At 45.1% G+C, this 23295-nt stretch overlaps 1 protein-coding gene across 3 annotated transcripts in view; it reads right to left on the bottom strand.

The window, feature by feature from the left end:
* LOC141083535 (matrix metalloproteinase-21-like) overlaps nucleotides 1-22697 on the bottom strand; it is a 48973-nt gene extending 26276 nt beyond the window's left edge. For 2 of the 3 annotated variants that reach the window (XM_073567861.1, XM_073567864.1), the window contains exon 1: nucleotides 9899-10031. The gene's annotated coding sequence lies outside the window, so the exon portion shown is untranslated. Of the gene's footprint in view, nucleotides 1-9898; nucleotides 10032-22557 lie in introns of those variants that run through there. The other variant, XM_073567862.1, reaches the window with a different exon arrangement.
* Nucleotides 22698-23295: the final 598 nt, after the last annotated feature.

Raw genomic sequence — 23295 nt, 5'->3', positions numbered from 1 at the left:
GGACAATTTTTTCTTCACTTAAAGGCTTTGTTGGGGCAAAATGAAGATTTTACCAGTGGCTTGGTATGCTAACAAAATAGGAAGCTACACTCACCTCCTGGCACTTTCCAGGATCCAATGCAGGCTGCTCTGTGGTCAGCGCCTACACCGGAAAGAAGTCGTCACCCTTCAAAGCAGCAGCAGGTCCTCTGGAACCTGTGATTGATGATTTCCACAACATCTTATTAATGACGTCACTTATTACATGCTGTGAAATTTACTTGAATGCGGCGACCCATCAAGGTCCCAACGGTCTTGCTACCGCTTTGACCGGTGACGACTTCCCGTAAACCCAAACCATGGAGTGGCCTCTACGCTGGATCCTGGTAAGTCCCGGCAGGTGATTATATCTTCCTTTAGACAGTGCAACACATCGGCTATAGAAGGTAAATGGTACAACATTTTTGTCAATTCCTAAAAATGATTGTTAGCCAAAAATACATCCATTTAAGTAAGAGAAAATCAATTGTCTCCAATGGTGGACAATCCGTGGTGACTAGTGACCGACTCCTAAGATTACCATAAGTGTCCTTCAGTTGACCCATCAGATACCTTTTGGAATGATTTCCCAATGATGGGTGATTTTGGAATGAAGTGAAATCTAGGAATACTTTGGGGTCCACACAAGGTCGAACTCAAGCCGTTATATTATACTATGGAATCCACACTCCCTGGCACCAAAGAAAAGATATTTATTTAATGATGCCAAAAACTTTTATAGCGAAACGCGTGAGTCACATTCTGTATTTCCTTGAAATTTCGGTTGTGCTTATTTTTTTATATGAAGAATGATTTTTTTTCTTTTAAATGAATTATTATAGTGTGTTTGACATGGGTGGAAAGCCTCTGCGTATGTTCCAATACTCCCTTTGTGTGCTTGACGTATATTAAAGGATAAATGGTAAATGTAGGTTAATACTATTGTTTTGGGGCCAAGCTGGATAAACTCAGACGGCTGAGGGAGGTAAATTATTGGAACCAGCTTTCGGGATAATATACTTTTCTTGGCACTCAATACATTTTTATTCTGAGTGATAATTTGTCTGGAGTTCGGAATCACTTTAGACCACCTACGGACTGAAGGATCCAAGTAATAAGTCAATGTGAGAGAAGACTTATGGGGTTGTTCAGTAGATATTCAGCAATCAACCTTGGTCCTGGGTCTACTACCAGTTTGTGCTTGGCACCGGAGAGAAAATCGGGGACAAGTACATATAACCCAAGTTGAGGAGCTAGGACACCTGTAGTGGAGATCCGCAAGTACCAGTTATGACCCAGCTACTATACCATAGTGTCTGTACAAAACCGGCAAACTCACCGATACCTTGACTCTTCAAAATGGTCTTCAAATGTCACCAATGTTTCCAGGGACTTGTACCATATATGAGAGGCAAGTCCTACTAGATATAAAAGAGTCACTTAATCTGGTCCTTGTTAAGAGAGGATGGGTCTGTCAGTGAGATGAACTGAAACTGAGCTAAATAATCCGTTCCAACAAATGAAGCAAATCCTTATGTGTAACTCTTGTGTAAATGTAAGTGCCATGACGTGTTCGCAACCGGTGCATTTTATAGAAGATGCGTGCTCGGCCGTGCAATGACATTGTTCCTTAGCGATGTCCTCATCATTAGTTCTGGCTCATTACTTTGAGAAATAATGTCTGACTGCTAGAAGACGGAGCTGATATTACTCTAAGAAAGGGGAGATATGTGATATGTAAATCTGAGATACGCTTGCTAGAAACAATACATGGCACAGGGGATGGTAAAACATAGAACTAACCAGCAGTGGGGTAGTGTGGGTGGCTACAGGAGTAGTTGCCCCGGGAGCAAAATCGCGAGGGGCAGAAAGTTTTGTTACTGGCAAATTGAATAATATTGGTATCAAAGTGGCAGCATTAGAGCACGATCTTGTGGTAGAGTAAGGAGCCACAGGCACTCTGGGGGCATTTTTACTTAATTGGGCACTCAGATGGCATTATTACTTTAAGGGAACACTTAGTGAATATTAATTCTAGGAGCAGGCAACATTACTTGAAGCTGACACTCTTGGAATTAATACTTGAAGGGGGCAATATTACTTGATGGAGACACTCAAAGCATTATAACTGGAAGGGGGCAAACAGGAACCATTCATTTCTCATGAGGGCACTCAGGAGGCATTATAACGTAAGAGAGGCACTATTAATTTCTAGGGAGAACAGTGAAGTAATTATATGCTACATGAGACACACTGTGACGAGCGTCAGCTTACGCTGTCGTTTTCCTTAAATGAGTGGACCCTCTGGGCCGTGGCACCCACCCACCTAGGGCGAGCTGACCTAGTGAGAATCCACACCCTATACAGGGAGTGTCAGGGGCAAGACCAAGGGGGTGAGCCACCACAGCAGCTGGACCAGACGGCCGGCTCAGGGAAACAAGACAAGGCGAGACAAGACGTTAGTTCAAGGAAACTTAGTTAAGGAACACTTCTGGGTACAACAGGTGCAAAACGTGAACACACAAAGTACATAAAGCAAGATGCGTGCAAGGGCACACTGAGGTCCAAGGCATGAGAAACACTTCAGGGTATAACAGGTGCAAAACGTGAACACACAGAGTACATAGAGCAAGGTGCGTGCAAGAGCACGCCGAGGTCCAAAGCATGGTACGTGCAGATGGTAGACAGAGGAACGAGGACATCGGACTCCGGACAGCAAGCAGCGATCAACCGGGTCATCAGGTTCTGTAGCTCTGAAGGTGATCGGCAGGTTCCAGACATCCGGTAAGCAAACCAGGGTTCCATGCAAGGAGACAAGACAAAGTTAGAAACAGGATGCGTGTCAACGAACACGCCCGGGTCAGGTTCACAGGACGGAGGCCTGCGCATGCCAAGGGGCATGCCAGGGACAGGTACAGGGACGGTGGCCTGCGCGTGCGAAGAAACACGCCAGGGAGAGATACAGGACGGAGGCCTGCACGTGCAGAGGACACGCCAGGAACCAAGATAGGGTACGGTGGCATTGGAATCCGGGGTGCTGGCATCGACCGACAGGGTCCAGGAATCAGACTGCATAAATCAGCTCCGGACATCAGGCCGCAGTCATCTAGGTCCGGACCTCTGGCAGCAGTCGGCATGTTACGGAATCCAGCAGGCAAGACAGGGTTCAGAGCAGAGCAAAGTAAGCAAAAGACTTTGTGCAAGAGTAGCACGAAAAGGCACAGTGTGGAAACCAGCATGCGTGCAAGGGAGCACGGAAACCACGGCTGGGGCACCGGCAGGCGGTACCGACGGTGACATAAGCAGGCGGGCACGACTTAGATGCGGCACAGCTGTGGCTCACACAGCCAGTAACCACTATAGCACTGGGCACGGCTGAGGCACACAGGCGAGCACGACTAGAGGCGGCACGGCTGAGGCACAACAGGCAGGCACAGGGCGACCAGACGCGTGCACGAGGGCACGGAGCCACAAGGCAGGGCTAGGCAAAGGTACAGGACAGTTACGCGTACGAAACAGCACGACAAAGCCTAGTACGAAAAGTGCAAGGGCGCACGAAGCATCAGAGACAAGGCATAGGGTAAGAGGCAGAGTCCTGCGCATGCAGAGGGCATGCCAGGGACAGGTACAGGGCGAGGCCTGCGTGTGTGGAGAGACACGCCAGGGACAGGGACAGAGTCTAGCAGCGATGCGTAGGCCGAAGCCCAGAGCCGGGCCAAGGGAGAGCCTTGGGACTAGACAGAGTACAGAATGGAGGCCTGCACGTGTAGAGAGGCACGCCAGGGACAGGGTACAGAGCGGAGGCCTGCACATGTAGAGAGACACGTCAGGGACAGGGTACAGAACGGTGACCTGCACGTGTAGAGACACATCAGGGACAGGGTACAGAGCGGAGGCCTACACGTGTAGAGAGACAAGTCAGGGACAGGGTACAGAGCGGAGGCCTGCACGTGTAGAGAGACACGTCAGGGACAGGGTACAGAACATAGCATAACAAGGAAGCATAGCGAGGACAAACAAAGCACGAAGGACAACACAAGACAAGAGACGGAATACGAGTATGGAGCGTGTGCAGAGACGCACGACAGAGCAAAGTGCAAGGGCACAGAATAGAGGGAGCAACCCAGCAGACCAAGCAGCCATGCAGGGAAGCAACACAATACTCAGGCCCTGAGCATAGGAAGGGGCGGTCTGATATAGGGCATAGCACCTCCACTTCCGGGTCAGGACCAGGGATGAACTTCCAATTCAGATCCTCCAGGTTCACAGGGAGCAGTCACATGATCAGGATTCCAGACATGCAGGGATGATTGCAGAACCAGTGCTGAAACCTAGGCAGGTCACATGATCAGAATTCCAGACATGCAGAGATGATAGCAGAACCAGCCTCTGCTGGAACATAGGAAGGACACATGATCAGGGGTTCTAGACAATGCGAGACGATCACAGAAGGCAGAGCAGAAACGCAGGCATCCCGCAGCTCAACAGTCATGAGGTGAGTGTGCACACTGCTCTAGGGAACATGCAGGATAGCAGACATGAGATGCGCGTGCACACCGCTCCAGGGGTCATGAGGCAAAACAGACATGGCGGACATGACAGACATGGCGAGCATGACACACACAGGCCACATTATTACCGCCTAGTGGGCACATTTGTGGTGCTCTTATGGTCCTTTTATGTGTGGGGGCAGAAAAAGGACATTATTACCGTGCATGACACAAAGGGGGCACTTAGACCCTAAATGAGACAAAGGTGGCACGATTACTGTGTGTACCATAAAGTGGGCACTATTCTGTGTGAGACACTACAAGAAGTATCATTATTGTGTGAGGTACGAAAGATGAAAGATGACGCTTTTACTGTGTAGGGTACAAAGGATGACACGTTTACAATATTGTGCACTATTATCATTTTATAGGCACTGATTATCTGGCACTATTGTTTTCAGGGGCGCTGTCCGTCTGCACTTTTTGGGGAAACATGAACGGGGAAGCTGCACAGGGATTAGTAGATGCGAGAGAAGTGTCACCGTAAAAGGAGCTACCTACTGTATTTGATTGTGTAAACTACTGAAAAACGTTACTTAGATGTAGGGTGGTGTTTTGGGGGAAGCGTTTGAGTAATGACCAAAACATCCCAAGAAAGGGACAATAGCAGACTTCTACATTGTGTGGTTTCTGTGCATCACGAGAGTCAAAATGTCCAAGAGTGGTGGCAATGGTAAAGAATCTCTGATGGCATAACAGAAGAGATGAAAGGGTGAGAGCAGAACCGTCTTCTGGTCCATACTTGGTGCTAACAAAGATGGTCACAAGATGATCACCTCCAAGACGGCCTGAAACTTGCATTGTCTTCTGAGAGTTTGCCCAGACAGAACCAAAAGAAGTAGTCCACACCAGAAAGGACAAACAATGGCAGGAGAACCTAGCATCATTTATTGAGCACCTAGTTTACCAACAAGACACCAAACAGTAAGGTCAGATAGAATGTTCTGCTCCAACCTAAGGCCACAGATTGATTGTGTTTATTGCTGCACATTGTTCCCAAATATTTTTAGTAATTCTGTTCCAAAAAGTTAGAGAAGTTACATGTAAAAGAATAGCCACCAATGGAAATTTTTACTACTTCTCCAAAAATATACATAACTAGCAAGTTAAAGAGGTTCTTCACTTGTGGACAAAAAGCTGATCACAATTTTTCCATGCGGGAACACTCAGTGAATTAGCTGTGATCTGTAGGTAAGCCTGAAAATAAGTCTTGCACTGCATCATTCCATTGCAGGGATACTTCCGTTTGTTTCTTCAGGAGCACAGTATGTGAAATCTCTGTTTTGCTGCCCAACTGTTTGTTGTTTCACAGTCTTCTCTGAGTTTTTCAACGGTTCCCAGAGCTGCCAATCACAGCTCGGCAGCATTAGTAACTGTTAGATCAGCTGCTGAGCTGTGATTGGCAGTATCCGGAAGGGAGTGGTGAAAATGCTCGCGAAGAAGCTCCCAGTTGGTCTGCAGAGATTTCACATACTGTGCTCCTAAAGCAATAAATGTGAATATCTATGCAATGGAGCGACTCAAAGCAAAACAAAAAAGGCAGCAGAATCAGGCGAGCTCAGGGATTTTTACAACGTACGAGTATTTAACTCAATTTTTTGAGCAACTGACTGGTCTCCTTTAAATCAATGAGTTGTCTGTATAATACAGGGCAGATTCCCCAGAAAGACAGATGCTCATTGTAACTGCTCCTCACATCTTTGGCCAAGAAATTAGGATTCTAAGGTTATATGCACACAATTTTTTCAGGCAAATTCAGGGTTGAAAAAATGCCCTAAAAATGCTCCAAACTTTGAACACATACATTTCTATGTCAAAACGATTTGCTGTTCATATGTCCAGTCTTTTGATCATAGTTTGACGAGTTCCGGTTTCAAAAGATACAAAGAAGTGACCTGAGCATTTTTCTGGTGTCTTAGAAGGCTCCACAATGTAGATAAAGTAGTTGATATGAAACCCAAAAAGTCTACGGGGAGCCTAAAAACGCTTTTGTCTGTCTGTGAGCCAAAAATGTAAATCTTCGCCATCCAAAGTTGGTTAAAATTTTTCTCTAGAATTTGTGTAAATTTCCACTTAGAAAAAGTGGAGTAATGTCATTAAGGACAGAAAAATTTAATTTTTTTTTTTGGCATTTTGGGCCAAAATAAAGATATGCCAAATTTGCAATTTTGCAAGTCGCAATTTAAATTTCCCCCAGCCTCTGTGGAATATGTTGGCAATGTATAAGCAACTTAAAATAAATGATGAAAACCAAGAAAGTGCTGCTGAAATAAACAAGGTTATCCCGTGCGGCTCCACACCCGAGCACTCTTTTCCTTGTACTGCCTGGAGAATATATTGCACGAAGGCTTGATAAATTGTGTCTATTAATTTACTACTCATGAAAACAAAGATGACTGATGTCAGTGGCAGAGAACATGGAGTTTGCCTCATTCCAGAACAGCCGATTACTTATAGTGATTTATTATGGGCATATGACCAGGTTACTATCATTTGAGTGATTTTACCTTTCTATGTTGTTTTTACTCACAGGTTTATATAAACAGTGTGCCACCTACTTTAATTACTGGTGATTTATATATATATACTTACTGCCTGATGAAAGCAATAGTGCACTACGCTAACAATGACAGATATAGCAGATCTTCTTTGGTCATTGAACTCTTTGTAACTGCATTTCTTGTGTATCATGATAATTTCAGCTGTGTGCACTTTGTGCATGTAGTTTTGATAAAAAAAATTCTAACGTTTTGTTTATACAGCTCTAGATAAGCTTGAACAATGGGACGCGACTAATAGAGTGATATTTAACAGGGAGAAATGCAAGATTCTACATCTGAAAAAAAACAAAAATTACATCTACAGAATGAGAAGAAGAGAACTAAGCAACAGCACGTGTGAAAAATACTTGGGTATACGAATAGATCACAGACTGCCCATGAGTCAACAGTGTGATGCATCAGCAAAAAAGGCATGTAGGATGTATTACAAGAAGAATAGTCTAGATCACGTGAAGTAATTATCCACCTCTACTCCTTCTTGGTCAGGCCTCAACTGGAATACTGTGACCAGGTCAGGCCACCACATTTTAAAAAACACATGAACAAACTGGAGAAAGTTCAGAGAAGAGCTACCAGGATGGTGAGCGGACTGCAAAGTTTGTCCTACGAGGAACGGTTACAGGATAGCTGTCTACAAATATGTGAAGGGCTGTCACAGTGCAGAGGGATCATCCTTATTCTTATTTGCACATGGAAACACGAGAAGCAATGGAATGAATCTGAAAGGGAGAAGATACAGATTAGATATTAGAAAAAACTTTTCGACAGTGATGGTGATCAATGAGTGGGACAAGCTGCCATGAGAGGTGGTGAGTTCTCCTTCAATGAAAGTCTTCAAACAGAGGCTAGACAGACATTGGTCTGAGATGTTTTTTTTGTGAACCCTGCATTGACCAGGGGGTTGGACACGATGACCCTGGAGGTCCCTTCCAACTCTAACATTATATAATTTTATACATCCTTATGCATCTGAAGATCCTGTAGGCAACGAGGATCTGTATTCTGGTGGCAGTGGTCGGTCTCTGGTATCTTCCGCTGAGCCCCTAGTCCATAAGTTGGTGCGGCCAAATCAAATAAGGCTGCAGCGCTGTCCTGGTCCAACTTAGACTGGCGAGTATCAACTGGCAAATCAGGGTACAAGTGTCTGTCCCGTACCTGGTTTCTCTTATGTGGCACATGCGCTGTACTCATGGACATGGAACGTACGGTACCAAGCTCTCTGGTAGTCACCGGGCACCCTGCACCTCTCTCTCTCTCTCAAGTCCTCTCGGTTTGTGGGGGGGTTAATGGACGCAGGCCTGCGCAACATCGGTGCTCTGGGGACAGAGCACTCCTCTCAGCCTGCTGCACGCCGCCTGCCATCGCCAAAACTGTCTCTAGGCCACCGGGTCTGTCTGCTGCCATCCGTAGCAGCGCCGGTGGTTCGTGTGCGGAGCACGCTGCCGGCCCTGATGCTTACACGCTGACGGGGCCTCTCTGCAGCTTTGCGCTTTCTACCTCAGCTTCCAGCCGGGTTCTGGTTATGGGGCCTGTCCAGCCCCTATTGCTTCCCACCAGGAAACAAGGAAGGCAGTCCCAACAGTTCCCAGCAGACAGGTACCCGCAGCCCGGTCTTCTCCCTTACACACCCCTAAGTCAAAATGGCCAAAGTGTGCACAGTTAGCTTTTTTTCCCTCCCAGGTGTCATGTGACTCTTTTGTGTTACAAAATCTCAGGTGTGAATGGGGAGCAGGTGTGTAACATTTGGCGTTATCACTCTCACACTCTGTCATACTGGTCACTGAAGTTCAGAATTTCAGCATGGCTACTCGTGGCAAAGAACTCTCTGAAGATCTGAACTAAAGAATTATTCCTCTACAAAAAGATGTTCTAGACTATAAAAAGATTGCCAACACCCCGTCACCGAGCTGCAGCACAGTGGCCAAGACCAGTCAGAGGTGCAACAAGACAGGTTTCACTCAGAACAGGCCTCGCCATGATTGACCAAAGAGGTTAAGTGCACGTGTTCAGTGTCATATCCAGATGTTGTCTTTTCAAAATAGATGTATGCGTGCTACCAGCATTGCTGCAGAGATTACAGGGGTAGGGGTTCAGCCTGTCAGTGCTCAGACCGAGCTGCATGGCTGTCATCCCAGATCTAAAGACGATGTATAAGAAAGCCCTCAGACAGTTTGCTGAAAACAAGCAGACTAAGGACATGGATTAATGGAACCAAGAGCTGTAGACTGATGAGATCAAGATAAATTTATTTAGTTCAGATGATGTGAGGTGAGGAGCACAAAGACAAGTGTGTCTTGCCTACAGTCAAGCATGGTGGTGGGAGTGTCATGATTTGGGGCTGCATGAGTGCTGCTGACTGCAAGGAGCTAAAATTCATTAAGGGAACCATGAACTGTGACATACTGAAGCAGAGTATGATTACTTCCCTTTGAAAACTGGGCCGCAGGGCAGTATTCCAACATAATAACGACCCCAAACACATCTGCAAGACAACCACTGCCTTGCTAAAGAAACTGAGAGTTTGGGTGCTGGACTGGCCAAGCATGTCTCCAGATCTAAACCCTATTGAGCATTTGTGGGGCATCTTCAAATGGAAGGTGGAGAAGCACAAAGTCTCTAACATCCACCAGCTCCGTGATGTCATTGTCATGTCCGCCACGTTTGTCATGTCTGCCATGTCTGTTTTGTCTCAAGAACTACTGGAGCGATGTGCATGTGCATATCTTGTCTGCTGTCCTGCATGTTCACTAGAGGAGTGTGCACACTCACCTCATGTCTGAGCTGCAGGATGCCTGCGTTTCTGCTCTGCCTTCTGTGAGCTTCTCGTCTTGTCTAGAGTCCCTGATCATGTGTCCCTGCCTGGATCCTGCACTGTCTGGTTCTGCAATCATCTCGTCATGTCTGGAACGCTGATCATGTGACGTTTCCTAAAGATCCTGCACTGTCTGGTTCGGTAATCATCTCGTCATGCCTGGAACTCTGATCATGTGACCTGTCTAGGTTTCAGCACTGATTCTGCAGTCATCTCGTCATGTCTAGAACTCTGATCATGTGACCTGTCTAGGTTTCAGCACTGGATCTGCAGTCGTCTCGTCATGTCTGGAACTCTGATCATGTGACTGTGCTCTGTTATCCTGTGGATCTGAACCCGGAAGTGCTCCCCTGGTCCTGACCTGGAAGAGGAGGGGCTATGCCCTATATCAGGCCGCCCCTTCCTATGCTCTGGGCCTGAGTATTGTGTGTGTGGTGTCCCTGCATGGCTGCTTGGTCTGTGGGGCGCTCCCTCTATTCTGTGCCCTTGCACTCTGCTCTGTCGTGCATCTCTGCACGCGCTCTGTGCTCGTATTCCGTCTCTTGTCTTGTGTTGTCCTTCGTGCCATGTTCTGTCCCTGCTCTGCTTTGCCTTGTAGTCCTTGTCTGCTTCTGTTCCGTGTCTCTGTCCCTGGCGTGCCTCTCTGCACGCGCAGGACTCTGCCTCGCCTGTTCCTGGCGTGCCTCTCTGCACGCGCAGGACTCTGCCTCACCTGTTCCTGGTGTGCCTCTCTGCACGCGCAGGACTCTGCCTCGCCTGTGTACCTTGTCTAGTCCCAAGGTCCTTCCTTGGCCCGGCTCTGGGCTTCGGCCTACGCTCCGCTGCTAGACTGTCCCTGTCCCTGGCATGCTCTTTGCATGCGCAGGTCTCTGCCTTGTTCTTTGTATTGTCCCTGATGTTTCGTGCGCCCTTGCACTTTTCGCACTAGGCTCTGCCGTACTGTCTGTACGTGTCACTGTCCTGTGTCTTTGCCTAGCCCTGCCTTGTGGCTCTGTGCCTCCGTGCACGTGCCTGGTCGTCTGTGCCTCAGCCGTGCCGCCTCTAGCCGTGCTCGCCTGTGGGCCTCAGCCGTGCCCCGTCCAGTGCTATAGTGGTCTGGCTGCGTGGCCCCGCGGCGGTGCCGCTTCTAGTCGTGCCCGCCTGCAACTGCCATCGTCAGTACCATCTGCCGGCGCTCCCAGCCGTGGTCTCCGTGCTCCATTGCACTCACGCTGGTTCTCGCACTGTGCCTTTTCGTGCTACTCTTGCACAACTCTTTGCTAACTTTGCTCTGCTCTGATTCCTGTCTTGCCTGGTCCTTGAACCCTGTTCCTGGCGTGCCTCTCTGCACGCGCAGGACTCTGCCTCGCCTGACCCTGGCGTGCCCTTTGCACGCTCAGGACTCTGTCTCGTGCCTTGGCGTGTCTCTACACACGCACTCTGTCTTGAACCCTGGCGTGTCCCCTACACACGCACCTAGCTTTGAACCCTGGCGTGTCCCCTACACACGCACCTAGCCTTGGACCTCGGCGTGTTCCCTATCACGCACCATGCCCGGATATCTGTCGTGCCTCCTTGCCTGGAACCTGGTTTGCCTGCCGGATGCCCGGAACCTGCCGATCGCTGCCAGAGATCATGAGCTGGATGACTGCGGCCTGACGTCCGGAGCTGATGTCCGCAGCCTGATGCCTTGATGATGTCGATCGTTGCCAGCAGTCCGGAGTCCGATGCCATCGTGCCGATACCTGTACCTAGGCGTGCCACCTGGCACGTACCATTCTATGGACCTTGGCGTGCCCACGCGCGCACCTTGCACGTTTGCTTGTTTACACTGTATGTTATCCTAATGAAGTTACCTTGCACCTACGTCTTGTCTCATCTTACTTCCTGCTCGTCCTTGTCGTCAGACACTCGTCTAGTGTCCCCTGAGCCGGCCGTCTGGTCCCAGCAGTCGTGGTGGCTCACCCCCTTGGTCTTGCCCCTGACACTCCCTGTACAGGGGGTGGATTCTCACAAGGTAAGCTCGCCCTCGGTGGGTGGACGCCATGACCCAGAGGGTCCACTCAAAAAATGGGCTCAGCAGGAGCTGAGTCCGTCACAGTCATCATGGAGGAGTGGAAGAGGATTCCAGTGGCAACCTGTGAATCTCTAGTGAACTCCATGCAAAACAGAGATAAGGCAGTGCTTGAATATATTAGTAGGCACACAAAATATTGACACTTTGGGCACACATTGGCCATTTTCACTTAGGGGTGTACTCACTTTTGTTGCCGGCGGTTTAGACATTAATGGCAGGCTGGGACCTAATGCCAGAACCTTTATACACTGTGGGAACTAATGCCATGGCCCCTATACATTGTGGGAGCTAATCCAGGGGCCAATATACAATTTGAGGGATACTATGTGGGCCATTATATAGTGTGGGGGCATTTATACAGTGTGGAAGGTCCTGTGAGTGCCATCATATAGGGTGGGGACTATTGTGAGGGCCATCATACACTGTGGGGACCTTTATACAGTGTGGGAGGTACTGTGTGGTGCTGTAAAACTGTCGGGGCCTATTGTGGAAGCTACTGTGGGGGGCAGTAATAAACTGTAGGGACTACTTTATGGGCCATTATACATTATGGGAGTTAATGTGAGGGACATTATACAGTTTGTGGGCTGCTGTGGGGACCATTAAACTGTGTGTGGACCATTATGCTGTTTTGGGGAAGCTGTTCTGACAATGTACTGTTTATAGGGGAGCTGTGGGCCCACCATTCTGTAAATAGGGGAGCTGTAGGGGCATTATACTGTGTATAGGGGAGCTGTGGGACCATCATACTGTAAATAGGGGAGCTGTTGGCCCACTATACTGTGTATAGAGGATCTGTGGGACCATCATACTGTAAATAGGGGAGCTGTGGGAGCATTGTACTGTGTATAGGGGAGCTGTGGGCCCACCATTCTGTAAATAGGGGAGCTGTGGGAGCATTGTACTGTGTATAGGGGAGCTGTGGGCCCACCATTCTGTAAATAGGGGAGCTGTGGGGGCATTGTACTGTGTATAGGGGAGCTATGGGACCATCATACTCTAAATAGGGGAGCTGTTGGCCCACTATACTGTGTATAGAGGATCTGTGGGACCATCATACTGTAAATAGGAGAGCTGTGGGAGCATTGTACTGTGTATAGGGGAGCTGTGGGCCTATCATTCTGTAAATAGGGGAGCTGTGGGGGCATTGTACTGTGTATAGGGGAGCTGTGGGACCATCATATTGTAAATTGGGAAGCTGTGGGGGAATTATACTGGGTATATGGAACTGTAGGACCATCATACTGTGCATAGAGGACCTGTGGGCCAATCATACTGTGTATAGGGGAGCTGTGAAACCCTCATGCCGTATATAGGGAGGTGTAGGGGCATCATACTGTGTATCAGGGCCGCCATCTAGTGCCCTTACTGTTGTATAGTGCCCGATGTGATGAAGCAGAGAGGGGGGGCGCAGAACCAGTCCGGGCCCCCCCTCTTGTGCTTCTGCTCACCAGGCCCCAGTGTATAATAAAGTAGTGTGTGAGTCGTACACTGCGAGGATTCACAAGTCTGCAGTGATATAGAGTATGAATACTTTTGAGTCACTGTATGTGTTAATTCAGCCACTGTACCTGTATTTCTATTTAACATAGCACATAATAACCCCTGGTATTTGTGAATTGGAAGCAGATGAGTTACTTATCGGTGTCTTTGATACCAGAAGCACCATGTCCATATCTGTTTACAAACTAGAGAATTTTTAGCAGGAAATAATCTGAGCTGGCACTGCGAGAAGTGGAATGTCTTCTAATAAAAATTAAAGAATCGTCTTTGTTGATACGACAAATCTATTTTAAGCCTAGAAAACCACCCATGTTACACGGAATGGGGCACAAAGACAAGTCTATTGCTTTGGAGATAGTTATTAGCGCAAGTACATTAGTAATAAACAGCTTAAAGGAATTGTCCACGTTGTACAATACTTTTAGAAAGAAGGTTCCCCTGATAATAAGCATAAGAATCAACACATAGTTATCAACATTTGCAATAGCAATTTAGGGAAGTCTTATTCCACGCTCTGGATTCATCCCAACTTGTCGGGAACTGCCCATTTGTAGGTGGAAAAATATTTAAAATTGAGAGTCCTCAGTGGCTAACTGAATGGCTAACTGAAAAGATGGTAACAAACTGCAAGCTTTTGAGACTACTCAGGTCTCCCCATCAGGCATAGACTACATTACATTACATTTTTTTGCTTAAAATACGAGGGAAATCTGTCCTCTTTAACTTTAGGCCTTTTAGAGATCATTTCATCTTGATCTTGCTTATCTTTTCACAATTACAGTAATTTTGCCTAGGGGTGCCAAAACTTTTACATGCCACTGTATCTGTCAACATTTGCACTGCAAAATGCAAAAATTCACTTCCTCCAGAAATGTCTGCGATGTCCAAACGACTAGGCTTTTGTAAGCCCTGCCGTTTTTGAGGTTTCGTTTTCTGAACTGATCCAGAAAAGTCAAGACTCTTGGTACCTAAAAACAACAAGCTGATTACAATGTGCTCCTCTGCTAAAATCCCCAGCACTGTGTTCAATTTAGTGCCCCAAATCCTTTGCAGGCCCACCACTGGGGAGAAAAGGCATTACACAGTGCCCACTGTCCATATAATCTGTGGCTTTTTTGGGTCCTCCGGAGTCCACCCCCAAAAATCAGATAACTGATTTAAGGGTCTGTCCACTTATGTAGAATGTACATCATGCATGCACAGAACTTATATGGTGGTGCACAGGCTCCATATGGTTCTTTACTATGTCAGTTCAGAGGTATGGCATACAGACCAATAGTAGGATATGGATGCTCTATTCAAAGGCAGATCCATATAATAACTAAGTACAAGGTTTCTTAGGTTGACCCCTCACATCTAATAGCGTCAATCAAATACTTGTTTGACCAACAGCTATCTCTACTCGCTCCCCTGTACACATTTACTCTTAGTTTGGCCAACAATTCTCCGAGTCCTAGCTCTCTTGTCCACATGTTCACTCAGTTTGGCTAACAGCTGCCTTACCCCGCTCCTCTTTAGACATCTATATTTTGTTTGGCCAACAGTTATCTCACCTCACTCCCCTGTACACATGTACACTCACTTTGGCCAACATCTAGCTCTCCTCGCTCACCTGTACACATGTACACTTAGTTTGGCCAACAGCTATCTCAGCTTGCTCCCCTGAAAACATGTACGCTTAGTTTGAGCAACAGTTATCCGTCTCACTCCCCTGTGCACTCAGTTATCTCACCTCATTCCCCACTATTCCCAACAGCTATCTCTACTTGCTCCTCTGTACACATGTACGCTCAGTTACGCCAATGGCTATCTCATCTTGCCCTCCTGAACACATGTATGCTCAGTTTGGCCAACAGCTATCTTTTCTCGCTCCCTGTACACATGTACACTCAGTTTGGGCAACAGCTGCCTTACCCCGCTCCTCTTTAGACATCTATATTTTGTTTGGCCAACAGTTATCTCACCTCACTCCCCTGTACACATGTACACTCACTTTGGCCAAAATCTAGCTCTCCTCGCTCACCTGTACACATGTACACTTAGATTCTTAGATTGGCCAACAGCTATCTCAACTTGACCAACAGTTATCCGTCTCACTCCCCTGTGCACTCAGTTATCTCACCTTATTCCCCACTATTCCCAACAGCTATCTTTTCTCGCTCCCTGTACACATGTATGCTCAGTTTGGTCAAACATGTGTTCTGAAGCTGGAAAATGGAGCTATTCTGTCCTGAGAACAAAATATCTACTGTACGATGTTGAAATTTAGCACAGCCTTTCTCCCAACATTTACTGTTGATGGTTGCATCTCAATAGTTGGCCAGTCATGGCGATATTGGCGGGCACTCAAGCCATTTTCCTCTTGAGTGTTGCCAGCTTTTGTTTGCTTGACTAACAAGACTTGAAAAGTGAGAATCAGAAATGTGCTGAAAACAGTTGTCACTTTCTCCACTCTTTTGCCTGGTTCTACAAAGTGGAGTATGCAGCAATAAGGAGCACAAGGGAAGAAACCCTGCAAATTTGCCTATAATAAACCAAACTTTGTAATAAAAGTAAATTATAAGACTTTTTTTTTTAAAAGTCCTATTTTATGTTCCTTTTTTCTGGCTAGTGGTCTCCATGTGTGGTACCTTCTCTTGATCATCTATTGATTTATAAGGTAAGCAGGTAAGCTTCCCTGAGATCTGCTGCGCCTTGTTCTAGGGATGTGCCAGCCTGCCCCAAACTTCTCTCCTGGAACAGTCCAGCATTCCTCAAACCTGTAAATCATTCTAGATGCAGGTTCATCTGCCAAGATCAGTAATCACATGAGCGTCTGTCTTTTGCCAAAGTGCAGGCTGCTAGAATTGTAGAGACTTGTTTACTTTTATCTGCAAACTTCTTTAAGAAATGTAGCAGAAATTAGTGAACCACTAATCACAGAACCAGTGAGCTTAAAGTAGCACTCCAGCCATGTTTTTTGCATTTGCAATGCTCACTTATGTATCTGATATGTTTTATTGCAGCCCAAGAGCATCCACACATTTCCCTCCTTCATTATGTGCAACAGTGTCACGTGATCACAGTCAGACAACCAGTGCAATACATGCTTCTGAAGATATCACTTCTACTTTGTACAAGAGAGCCGAAGTATAGTAATGATTAAATGATTACCTGCAGCGTTTTAAAACTCCCCTAACTTAGACTGACTGTCTACCCCTATCCTGTGAGTGAGTGCTGCATCCAGAATCTCCAGTGTATCCTATGAGATGCAGCTTCATCCTGTCTCCTTTGATTGTTTCCTGTAACAAGAAGAAACCTTTCACAAGCAGGAGGCAGAAAGATCAGGCTATAGCTGAATTACATAGGATACACTAGTACTGAGCAAATGTTTGTCATTGTTTTTTCACTTGCTGGGATTAGCCATTGCTAGAGAAGTCTGGCTGTGACTCTCTCATAGAGAACAAAGCAGCGCTCCTGATTACACGGGGGAGTCAGGATTAATACCTGTTGGCTAAACGATCAGTTAAATAATAGCTTGGATAACAGCTATTTAAAATGTATGGGGACTTTAGAATTGGACTGTGAGCAGAGTAAGTTCACTTTCTCTGTAAAGACAACATGGTAAATGTAGTCTCCATTTGCAGAACCATATCAAAAGATAAGAAGGAATAAACATGGCCGACAATGCAGAAAGGGCACATCAACTAAAACAGGTGTATATATATATATAGGACATGCAAAAGACGCTCCATGTTGTTTTATAATAATAGTCAATGCTGATTTATGAGGCACAAATACAAATACTGGACTGCTGCATTCAACTTTTAAAGACATTTTTACTTTTTTGTGATTTTGTTTTTCCTCCATTTGTTCCAAAAACCTTAACTTTTTTTATTTTTCTTATTTATTTACTCTTATTTGCGAGATGAGCTGTAGTTTTGAATGACACCATTCATCTTCTTACCACACAATGCACTGAAAAAAAACAACCCAAATGCATAAAATTACGGAAAAAGAGATTCTGCCATTGTTTTTTTGGGTTGTATTTTTACTGTGTTCATTGTGCAGTAAACTTGACCCGGCAGCATGATTCCCAAGTTCTGTACGATTGTAGCAATACAAGACTCTTACAATTTTTTATTATTATTTTAAATTGGTAAAAAGAAAAAAAATTGTTTGTTTCGCCATTTTCTGAGATTTGTAACATTTTTCCATCCATCCATCTGTAGGAGGGCTTGTTTTTTGTGTGTAGAGCTGATTTTTTTCCCAACATTTTGGGGCACATATGATATTATGAATGCTGTTTATTTTCTCAGCGAAAAAGGCAATTCTGGCCTTTCGATTTTTATCCTTTCTGTGTTTGATTTTCGATTTAATTTACGGTATATTAGATTTTGAATGGTCAAACTTTTTTGGACACAATGATACTGAATATGCTTATTTTTTTTATAATTCTTTACATTTGAAAGGGATAAAGTAAGGGATATTTAAACTTTTTTACATACAAATAAAGGGAACGCTAAACAATTCAATGTATTGTTTAGTGTTCCCTTTATTGTTTTGAGCAGTATATATAGTTTTTCGACTTTTTGCTGATTTTTTTAGGTCCTATAGGGGACTTGAACTTGTTATCATTTTATTGCTTATACTACATCTTGCGATACTGCAGTATCAATATACGCAATTCTCCCATGAAGCCCAGCCTGTGGCTCAGCTTCACAGGAACACTCACATGGCAGTTACGGGGGCTTTCAGTAACCCATCGGTTTCCCACAATCGCATTGCTGGGGGCGTGGGGAGCCAGTACATTTAAATGCTGCTGTTAGAGATTCACAGGGGCATTTGAATGGCAACATGCAGTGATCAGAGTGGCCGCCGATCACTGCAGTTACAGCAGATGCCGGCTATGTAACACATAGGTTGAGACTAGTCCAGAGTGGAAAGGGCTAAAGTGAAGAGACAGCGGGAGGGTCCCATCAAGAAGTGAGATAGGGCCTAGCTTGCAATGAGGTCAGACCTCTGGTCTGATTAGTCAGCAGAGATGTATGAATTGAGAGTCCTCGAAGTGAGTGGACACCAAGGCAATGGATAGCGTGAACCTGAGTAGAGTCAAACAAGAGTGTTTAAAGGAGTGATTGATTCTCTGGAGACGAGGTCTGGGGTAGGATGCCTAGTGGGAGGTTACAGAATTATCGTTGCTGAGATCTCAATCTGCGCATGCGCCAATTCAGCGGCCATTTTCCTGGAGGCTATTTTACCAGAGGCCACCGCATCACAGCAGTGGAGATGTGCGGGGCTCCGGGCTTTCAGAAAATGTCGGAGCCCGGCACCACTGTGCACCACCGAGTACTGCCGCACCAGTCTGGGAAGGGAATGTAATCATCACCCTGCAGAGTCAGACCGCCACAGAATTGCCCGACTCCTGCTGCCACCACACTACTTGTAAGTATATTCCGACTATAAGACGCACTCCCATTTTCCCCAAAAATTTTGTTGAAAAAAGTGCGTCTTATAGTCCAAAAAATACGGTAAGTAACGGCCATAGTGGCAAAAGTAGCTCCCCTAAAGGGAAAAGGAAGCCAAACCGCGGGTTGAGAACTAGGACTTTCGTTTACCTGTTAGCGGTACTGTTGTTGGGGACTAGGAAAGTCCCTGAAGTACTGTGCTGGGTGGCGGAGAAGGCAGAGAGGGAGGCTAACGGACAGAGAGCGCGGACCAAGCTCAGGAAGGGACGGAATCGGTATGAAAATGTCATATGTTCTAATAGAATTGTCCATAAAGTTTTGCACCCTCTATCTACTCTACACATTTCTTCCTCTTAAGTTATTTTTTGTAAAAGACTGTTTATGTTTGAGTGGTGGTCTTCCTCGTTGAACTCAACATCTGGTCCTGGCCAGTCGAAGTGAAAGCATCACAGATAAAGTCCACATACTCAGCTAAGACCTTCATGTTCCTGTAGTGTGCCAGGGTGTGGAAGAAGAGTACCTCACCCACGGCTACCGCCCAACGCTACGTTACATATGCTACGCCAATGAACTAATAAGCTTTTTTATCATATTCAGCAGTGCTTTACACGCATTATCAACGCTGCCCCCATTGAGGTTTGCAATCTAAATCCCCTATCAGTATGACTTTAGAGTGTGTCAGGAAACAGGAGAACCTGGAGGAAACTCAAGAGAAGAACATACTCCTTGCAGATGTTGTCCTTAGTGTGATTTGAACCCAGGACCCCAGCCCTGCAGAACATTGCTAACTACTGAGAAACCTGGTCATGCTCCTTCCACAAACTCCTGAATATGTTTTGTGCCGCTGGACTCCATCTGAATGCAAAGTATCTTGGCCAAATATACAGGAAACCTTTAGAAAGAGCTGTTCTCCGTGTAACTTCTTTTGCACCTGGGATAATTGCCAAGTCTTCTGGGAGTCTAGCAGAGTTGGCAAGTATGTCCTTGGCACAACCACACAGAAGGCTTGGCAGAGGATTTCATCGTTTGCTACACTTTTGTATTTTTTTTTTGCAAGGGGGTGAGACTTATCTGGTCCATTCTTTCCATGACAAAAGATTCCCACTATCACTGTGGCATTCCGAGCTGCAGCTGAATCAGGGCAGTAAAAATTCCCTTGGGCAGCACTCTAGTGTATGAGGTCTAGCCACTCACGGATACATACAGAAGAGGACCCTTGCGCAAAAACAATATATGGGCCCTTTGCAGTCCAATAATTCAACAGAATTCAAAATCCCACCAGCTTTGAAGCCCGATGTGGGCCTCTTTACCTCTTGGGCCCTTGTGTGGTTGCACAGGTTGCCCAAATAGTGTGTCCACCCCTGCGTGCAGCTATAAGAGCCCCAAGGTTAACAAAGGCCCCATAAGAAGGCATCAGTATTATAAATGGCACAAATTTTGCATGGCGGCGCAAGGGCTTCAAGTAAAGGTGTGATTGCAATCAAACCTAACTATAGATCTGTCCTGGTCAAGTGATGGTCACACCAACGTAGGGCTGGTATAGTGCAAGTGTCAGAGTGGAGTCTTGAAACAACCAATTAAATTGTGTGTCGATCACATAACCAGGACAGATTTTTAGTAAGATACGAAGGTTCTTATTGAATGGAAACAAGCACCATGGGATATTGATAAGTAAAATGTGTAAGAAAATTGTATTCTATGTGAAATGCTGAAATGGGAATATCTCTGTATGGTTTTTACTGAGGGTAGTGACACGGAAAATTCTTTCTACACTATTGTCACATCCTATAAGTATATTCCAAGATCTGGTTTATGGCCAACCGAAGTCTATCATTAAACAGCTGAGGTAGACAAGTTTTCAACGATTTTCCTGTCTCTGACTTTCAGACTGAAGGTCGGATTCACTTCTACCTGCTCAGCAAATACAAATGCCAAATACTGTGCCTCTTAGTATTTATCTCTATAGGCGTGCATCGAATGACACCTTGTGAGCCCACCAAAAACCAGCCAGGGTGCAACTATCTCCTAAAGCTTCAGTTGATGTAATGCAAAAATTGAACATCATTTAAAGGGGTTATCTTAATGGAAACCCCCATTTTCAAATGTCTTTTTAGGGATATCTGGCTTGACATACGAGATCCCCATTTCAGATTTATCAATTGGTATGAGCCGATGCACAGGAACCACGTCAGTAATCTGTGGCCACTGGACAGGCGTTCTGGGAACCGGCTTCTACCTAATGGTATCCGTGGCTCTTATTTTGATCATCCTGCCTGGGTTGATGTGCGATAACATTGCGCCAATAAGGAGAGCCTGGATGAAAGCCGTTCTCCATGCTCCCGTACAGTGGCCACAAATTATTGGCGAGGTCAATGATTCGGCTCCTACGAACGGATTTGCAGCAACTCTAATCATTAGCTGTCGTAGAGCGTGGCTACAAAGAGTATGTGTTCCTATGGAGGTAAGCCTATATACTTAACACATAAAGGCCCCGTCACACTACGCGAGATCGCTAGCGATATCGCTTAAGCGTCACCGATTTTGTGACGCAGCAGTGATATTGCTAGCGATATCGCTATGTGTGATACTTACCTCCGACCGGCTCCCCAGCTGGCTATCGCTGATCGCACGAGAACGTCCTGGGCCGTTTCTCATCGGCCGCTTCCTGCTGGGCTTCCTGCTGGCGCCGACGAGCGACGAGTGGACGCGGGCGGGAGGACGTCTTCATCACCGCGTCTGACAGGTAAGTAACGACCGCCGACCGCTGCTGTATCGCTGGAGAGATCTGCCTGTTTGGCAGCCCACTAACGACCATTTAGCGATGCACCAGCGATCCCGACCGTATCGTTGTCGGGATCGCTGGTGCATCGCTAAGTGTGACGGTACCCTAAGAGGTGAATTCTTTCTCTTTTCCTAATGCATTTTAATCTGATCCAAGGACAAAGAATGGCTTTAGCTTTATAAAAAATAAAATATTAGTTTTTAGTGAAATTTTTGAAAGCATAAAAGCACATCATCAACTAAGAAATAATTCAAAATGATAATAAAACCAATAAAAAAATAGAAAGAAATAAGAAAATTTGGAAAAACAATGAATTGAAGTAAAAGCAAAAAAAAAAATCAAAACTTTGAAATAATCTAAAATATTGAATAAGACATTGTCGTTAAAATCTCTGAAAAAAAAAAAAATTGTAACTAAAATATTTAGTCTGTATAATTCAAAGTCAGAAACTAAAAAAACCCATAATGTTATACAGTACAATACGAATTCATAAAAAAAAGACAAAAATAAGTTAGAAATTAATATATTATAATTTAATGTATATGAGTAGATCAGATCGGAGCTACGATTCTGTAAATTCATTTTTTAAATATTTTTTTTGCAACCGCTCCTAGTATGAAGTTCTACAAAACGGATCAGTCTTTACAAATATTGTTCATGAATTTTATGGAAAAAATAAAATTCAAGTTTTCATTTTTCACAATGTAAATTAGAAAAACACCGACTTCTATAAAAGTTCTTAGCTGAAGTTTTACAGTCGGTTGCCAAGAGATGCTTTCTACCGGGGCAGATTTGGTGTAATACGTGTGATTTATAGAAATAAATTACCTTTTCGTTGTGGCTTGTTTATACTATTTCCTCTGCTTTGTAGACAATGAGACTCGCTAAGCTTCGCATAGTCTATGTAGCGACGATGACGACCGTGCTGGAAAATAAAAGAATCTTGAACTCCCAACAGCTGTGTCTCTTCTGCTCCTCCCACACTCAGCCATTTTTAAATCATGTGGGTTTATTTTTGTTTTTTTAAACCTACTTTTTCTTCCTTGCCGTAATGTGCGGGAATGTAGCCAAGAACAGTTTACTTAAACTGGGTGTTTGATTAGGTCAATGGTTGTATTTTTATCTTTTTTTTTCATTAGATTCACTTCTTATATTGTTTTTTTATTACTCATTTGAAACATTATTATTATTATTATTATTATTATTATTATTATTCAAAACACTTTTTTGTTGTATTAAAAAAGCTCTTTTGCTATATTCACTTATCATATTTTTTATATTACTCATATGACATATTATTTATATATAAAGCACATTTTTTTCGTTGTATTTAAAAAGCTATTTTTAAGGATATTTTTTAATACTTTTTGATATCTTTTATACTCCTTTCAAGTAATTCTTTCGTAGGCGAGAATCTAAGATCACCGTCAATCACTCAAACCAAGTATCAGAGTTTCATATACCAACAGGTCCTATAGACATTGAATGGGGATCTGATATTCCTCCACAACAGCCTGTTGAATAAAATTTCTGCTGAACCAAAGTTCAGGTAGGCCGATTCAACGA

Source organism: Dendrobates tinctorius, unplaced genomic scaffold (assembly GCF_039654945.1).
Source record: "Dendrobates tinctorius isolate UK_male_01 unplaced genomic scaffold, ASM3965494v1 ptg000020l, whole genome shotgun sequence".
Taxonomy (NCBI): domain Eukaryota; kingdom Metazoa; phylum Chordata; class Amphibia; order Anura; family Dendrobatidae; genus Dendrobates; species Dendrobates tinctorius.
The sequence above is the reverse complement of the archived record's forward strand: the minus strand, read 5'-3'. Positions and strand labels throughout refer to the sequence as shown.